At 40.3% G+C, this 6,690-nt stretch overlaps 1 non-coding gene and 1 pseudogene across 1 annotated transcript; one reads left to right on the forward strand and one right to left on the reverse strand.

The window, feature by feature from the left end:
• Positions 1-813: 813 nt before the first annotated feature.
• LOC124986276 (60S ribosomal protein L39-like) lies at positions 814-969 on the reverse strand (annotated as a pseudogene).
• A 4,660-nt stretch (positions 970-5,629) lies between these two features.
• On the forward strand, positions 5,630-5,749 carry LOC124987755 (small nucleolar RNA SNORA27). Its single transcript, XR_007109266.1, has one exon. It is a non-coding gene; the product is annotated as a small nucleolar RNA SNORA27 (small nucleolar RNA).
• The last annotated feature ends 941 nt before the right edge of the window (positions 5,750-6,690 follow it).

A 6,690-nucleotide genomic window follows, 5' to 3' on the forward strand; every position in this document is an offset into this window, starting at 1 on the left:
CCAGCAGGATCTCCCTTGCAGAGGCAACAGGCTGTGCCAGATTGAAGCAGGCTTCCTATAAGGCAGACCAGAAACCTCTATACTCAAGTACCCACTGGTTGAAAGAGCTGAAGAAGGAGGGCAGCTGGGCCTCCTGCTGAACTGACTGCTTTGGCTCCGTCCTTATCCTGTGGGAAAGGGAGTCCTGTTGCTAACCCCTAACATAGATGGGGTTATTTGTGTTTTTTGAGTACAAAAGAGAGCATCAGTCGGGTACAGTGGTGGTGCAGGTTTGTAATCCCAGCGACTCAGGAGACTGAGGCAGGAGGATCATAGTTTGAGACCAGCCTCAGCAACTTAGCAAGACCCTGTCTCAAAATAAAATATAAAAAGGACTGGAAATGTAGCTTAGCACTAAAGTTCCCCTGTTCAATCTCCAGTACAAAAAAAAAAAAAAGCAAACATTTAGAATAATAAAATTAGTCATAAGAAATTATAATTTGTCAAAAAATTGATAAATACCGCAAGCACTATAAAACTTGGGGAGAGTCAGAATGTTTTTATTAACTAACTTCCTGACAAACCTTATATTTTCCTTATATTTATTTTAGGCTGCAAATTCATTGTTGTTGCTGTTTTCAGTTCAAAAGTTTCACACATTTATTACCAAACTAATCAAAACCAGTACTACTGCACCTTTATAATTAAAGAAAGATCACATTCCCAGTTAAATATTCCCAACTGTCCGGATAGCGGTGACATTTTCAGCTTGATGTGACAAGATGATCATAACTTTGATACAGCATAAACGTGTACCAATTCATGTGTCATTCCTTATAGACCCAGCTTGGTTCTTCTCCAGTGTCTCCTCTTGGAGTTGTACCTGATTTTATTATCAGTTTTCAACCAAATTCACTGAGGAATGGGAAGATTTTACTTTTGTTTCCTGGCCAGAAATTGCTCGATCCTGAAAATCCTGTGAGAAGACATGGTGAGGAACTGAATCAAGCACACATAACATATGGCTGAAAACAAAACAAAACAAAACAAAACAAGAACTGCTGCAATTTCTTTTTTTATGGGTTTTGCTGGGGTTCCTTCCCCCCCAACACCACCACCACCACCTTTTCCTTTTTGGTACGAGGGATTGAACCCAGGGGAGCTTTATCCCTGAGTACATACCCAGCCCTTTCTTAATTTTTATTTTGAGACAGGATCTCGCAAAGTTGCTAAAGGCTTTGCTAAATTGCTGAGGTTGGCCTCAAATTTAGGATTCTCCTATCTCAGCCTTCTGAGTTGCTGAGATTATAGGCATGCACCTGCGTGTACCCCATGTCCTGTCTGTTCTTTTGTTTTTGAGACAAAAACTCACTCTTTTGCACAGATTGGCCTTGAATTCTCAATTCTCCTGCCTCAGAGTCCAGAGTAGCTGGAAAGAACAGGAGTGTGTCACGTAATTTTGTTTTTGTTCTTTCACTTTATAAACCCTGGTTTATAAGAGATTCCTTTTATTTTTTTTCTTTAAATTCATTATTGTTGTTATTATTATTTGCAGTACTTGAGATTAGACCCAGTGGTGCCCTACCACTTAACTACATTCCTTTTTTTATTTTTATTTTTGATAATTTTTTCATGGTGCTAGGGATTGAATCCAGGGCCTTATGTATTCTAGGCAAGTGGGTTTTTTGGGGGGGCTTGGGGTGGGTACTGGTAATTGAACCTAGGGTTGTTGAACACTGAGCCACATCCCCAGCCCTTTTTTTATGTTTTATTTTGAGTCAGGTTCTCACTAAATCCTTAGGGTCTTGCTAAATTACTGAGGTTGATCTTGAACTTGCAATCCTCCTGCCTCAGCCTCTGGGGTTACAGGCATGCACCACCACACCAAGTTAGGCAAGTGTCCTTGAGACAGTATCTTAGACTCAGGATTGAGTCTTTGCTGGGGTCTCCTGGCTACTGAGCATTTAGGCTTCCCTGTCTTTGGAGAGTCTCCCAGACAGCTCATTATTTACACATGCCTACTCCAAGGCCCACCTGGATGTCAGAGGCTAATGAAGTCCCCCTTTCTCTTTCCCTCCAAGCTGAGGCTGGTCTCAGACTGACCCAGATTTCATAAACATCTCCACAATGGTAATATCATACTGAAGGTGGCTTTGTGACTTTCCTTGAGGGGCCGGTCAATTAAAGATGACCACCCCCATCCATAGTGCCTTAAAAAGAAAAAATTCTGAATAAAACTCAGATTCATTTGATTTTTATCACCAATTTTAACTATGAAATATATTCTCATTAGCTTTGCTATAGATAACATATCTGATGCATTGGTCAGGATGATAATGATTGCTTAAGTTGTCTTTCAGAAACTGGGAGGTAGCTCAAATCACCTGAAATCATAAACCCTTTACTTAGGTCTAAGCAAGTATCTGATGGGTCCAAAACTCCATCCTCAGAGCACACTAATGGTACCATTTTCTGAACATGAGTCGTGTGAAAGAGGTCTGAAATTTGATTGCTCATGAGCAGACCATGGGTTACTTCATTTTTCTTCCTTACTGCCAATCACCTTTTCCATGCCTCAAACTACCCTGTTTGTACCAGAAAAGACCTATCCTCATGGAAGGTGAATTCGAGACTTGAGGCTCCCACCTTGTCATGTGCATCTGCCTCATGTGTATACTCTTTCCCTTTTGCAAAACTCATTGTTTCAATGATTGGCACACTACATGACCTGGTTTGGTTCAGTAACATTATGAGTTTGCATTTATTAAGTATAATTAGGGGGATGTGTGCACATACATGTAGTCACCAACTACTTTATATGCCAAATTTTTTCTAATGCTTGCAACAACCCAGGCAGGGAGGTATTTTTTCCTCCTTTTCATATATGAGGAAACTGAAACTCTAAGAAGTTAATGGCAAAGCTAGTGGATGGCCAAGTCAAGATCCAAACCCAAGTTTCTCTGTAAAATCTTGTTTTAATCAGTACATTTTCATTTAAATTAACATTTTATTTTATTTTATTTTATTTTTGGGTGGTGGTACTTGAGATGGAATTCAGGGCCTAGCACATGCTAGACAAGCATGCTCTACCACTAAGCTACATCTCCAGCCCTTTTAATTTACAAAAATTAACTTTTTGTAGCTGGGTGTGGTACTACTCATCTGTAATCCAAGTGACTTTGGAAACTGAGATAGGAGGATTGCAAGTTCGAAGTTTGTCTAGGCAATTTAGCAAGGCCTTAAGCAACTTAGGAAGACCCCGTCTCAAATAAAAATTAAAAATGGCTGGGTACATAGCTGAGTGGTAAAATGCCCCTGGGTTCAATCTCCAGTACAAAAAAAAAAAAAAAAAAAAAATCATTGTAGTAAATGTTAATGTTCCAAACTCATAGATGAAGAAATGAGGCTCAGAGAAATTTAGCAACTACCCTGCAATCAATCCCCATTAACTGTTTTCTGATTTGCATCCCTGTTTACTGCACTCATGCAGTTCATTATTTGCTGCCTCAGTTTAGAACTGGCTGGGTAAGTATCAGGGTCTTTCCTATTTCCTCCCCCTTGATGCCTAGTGTGTGCCTGGCTGTAAACCTTCCTACTCAGCCATTGCTTGCTAATTGAAACTAATCCCCAATGGCTGCCAAAGTCGCTCCTTAGCCCCAGCCTGTGAAAGTCCCCTGGGCATAAAGAAGTGTGATGACCTCAGATAGGGCCAAAGGCAATAACCAGGAGTTGCCGGCATGTAGCCTGGAGTAGTAGCTAGAAGGCCTCTGCGGAAGTCTAATTTAATCCCATAATGGAATGTGACTCAGATAAGGCTTTTATCAATCCTTCCTGGATCGTGGAACAAAAAGGCCATCCTAGAGTCATGAAAGGATGCTTTCCACTGTCCTGGGGTTGCCCAGAAGGGCCAGAAGTGTCAGACAACCAAGCCCATTGGAAGGTTCAGGGAAAAGTGGAGGTATCTAGGGGCATTTGACCCAGATGCTCAGGATGGGGGAAATAGGAGGGAGAGGCTGGGGAATCCACACATTTAGGTACAGAGGAAGTCAAACTCTAACAACACTTAATAACAATAATAACAGCTATTTATTAGCCACTATGCTAAGCATGCAAGTGCATTATCTCACAAAGCCCTCATAACATGCCTATACAGTAGGAGTTATTTATCATCCTTATTATAGAAGAAGAAATCAGACTCAGGCAGGTAAGTTACCTGCCCACCATCACAAAGTTGCTGAAGTGGAAAAGCTAGGAATTACACCTAAATTCAAAGACCTCCAGCCTCACCATGGTGTTGATCATGTGAATAATCACTCTGCCCTCACACTGCTTTACCCCCTGAATCTTTGTGTGCCAGGACCCCATATGCTTCCCCTCTTTCTGGGAGAATTCCAAGAAGCTTCATGTAACCACAAGCTTCCTCCCCAAGAAGGGAGGAAATAAAGGATAAAGCAAGGTGACTTGACCAATCAGGATGTAGAGGGGCTATCCCCCCACCACCCTCACCACTCAATCCCCAGAGAGAGCCACACCAAAGACAAAGTGGAGTCTGGCATTCTGCCAAGTGCTTTCTCTGTCCCATTCCTGCTCCCACGGCCCTAGCCTCAGCCTCTCCACTTCTTTTTTTCTTGGATCAACTTTACTTTCCAAGCTCCTATCTGACTAGTGATCATTTAATAACATTTCTAAGTACCCACAGTTAGCAATACGGGAGTCATGGAAGAATGATTTTTACTGCCAGAGGGAACACGTACAATACAATATTAATAACAACTAACACTTACTGAGCACTTAGTATGTGCCAGTCACTGTTCTTTCATCTTGAGTTGGAAAATGCAGGCAGAATGAATGAAAATTTTTATGTTGGTTACAAAGAAATTAAATCAGCAGGCCTTAGTGGCACATACCTATAATCTCAGTGACTCAGGAGGCTGAGGCAAGAGGATCTCAAGTTCGAAGCTAGCCTGGGCAACTTAGCAAGATCCTCAAAATAAAAACAAAAGGACTGGGGATGTAGCTCAGTGGTAAAGTACCCTTGGATTCAATCCCCAGTACTACAGTAAATAAATAAATAAATAAATAAATAGGACTGGGGATATAGCTCAGTGGTAGAGCATTTGCCTAGCAAAGTACAAGACCCTGGATTCAATCCCTGGTACTGAGGGAAAAAAACAAAGAGACCAAGTCAGACAAGGGGAGGAATCTAAACTCCACAAGCTTTCTCTGTGTTAGACCAAGTCAGACAAGGGGAGGAATCTAAACTCCACAAGCTTTCTCTGTGTTAGACCCTGAACCCTTTCAGAAAACAGAACATTATAACAAAAAGCATGGACTCTGGGCTCAGGCAGACTGGGGTCTGAGGTCAGCTCCATTACTGACTGACTGCATTTGTAGACAATTCTCTTGAGTCTATGTTTCTTCATCTACAAAATTTAAATAATAACAGTTCTTATCTCCTGATATATGTAATTAGGAAAGTTCATTAGCCATTATAATCAATGTATAGTGATTATTATTATTTATTAAAATATTGCTAAGGTGAAATAGCTAAGTAATTCCAAATCATTTTTGTTTAGCTTTTCAGACCTAAGTAGGAAAATTATATTTACTTACGTGGTTGTAGTTGGTTGGATCTAATACTACTTTCTTTCATTCCCTTTTCACTTTGCTAATTGGTGAAATGTCTTTACTGATCATATAAGTGGAGCAGAGGAACTGTCCTTTTAAAACTCTGACAAATTGAGTGTTATCTAAGTTAGAGGAAACAAATTGGGAAAACAAAACAAAACAACTTACTGTGCTAGTTGGGATGGTTAGGTCAAAGGCTTTAGACATTTTTTGAACTGCTGTTGGAAGCATACTTGACAGGAGCTATTAAATTACAACTTGTTTGCAAAAAAGCACACATAAATAAATAAATATCTGAGTAAATAAGTAAATATCTGAGCTTGGGCACAGACTGGAAGACTTAAACAACAGAAATGTATTCTCACAGTTCTGGAGGTTAGGAGTTCAAGATCAAGGAGTCAACAGGGTTGGTTCCTTTTGAGGGCTGTGAGAGAGAATCAAGTCCCAGTCTATCCCCTAGTTTCTCATGATTTGCTGGCCATCTTACAACCTTGGCTTGTAGAAGCATCATCTTGACCTCTGTCTTCATCTTCACATTCTCCTTGTGCCAGCATCTGTGTCTAATTTTCCGTTTTATAAGGACACTGGTTGTATTGAATTAGGGGCCCACCCTACTCTGGTATGACTTCATCTTAACTAATTTCATCTGTAATGATCCTATTTCCAAATAAGGTCACATTCTGAGACTGGGAATTAGCACTTCCACATGTGAATGCGGGCAGGGACATGGGTGCAATACAACCCATAATACTTAAGGACATCTTGGTTAGGCTCATGACCTTAAATGTTTACAAATTTAAGGGTTTGTGTGTGCTTCTTCCTGTGGCTACATTGAGCATCTATGTCAATGAACTCTTCTCCATTTTTCTCAAAATTTTCTGTTTTACTTTACAAAATTTTTAAACTGCTTTTCAGACCTGTGATGACCATACACTAGTGGTAGTGTGTTCCAGTGTTCCACTCCATAATTACAAGAAGAAAACAATTGGTCTGAACAATTTTTGTTTAGTGACATGAGGACATATTTTGAGTATGTAAGTTCATTTCTAAGGAGACCACCTGAGTTTTATTGTTGTTGTTATT

Source organism: Sciurus carolinensis, chromosome 6 (assembly GCF_902686445.1).
Source record: "Sciurus carolinensis chromosome 6, mSciCar1.2, whole genome shotgun sequence".
Lineage (NCBI taxonomy): Eukaryota > Metazoa > Chordata > Mammalia > Rodentia > Sciuridae > Sciurus > Sciurus carolinensis.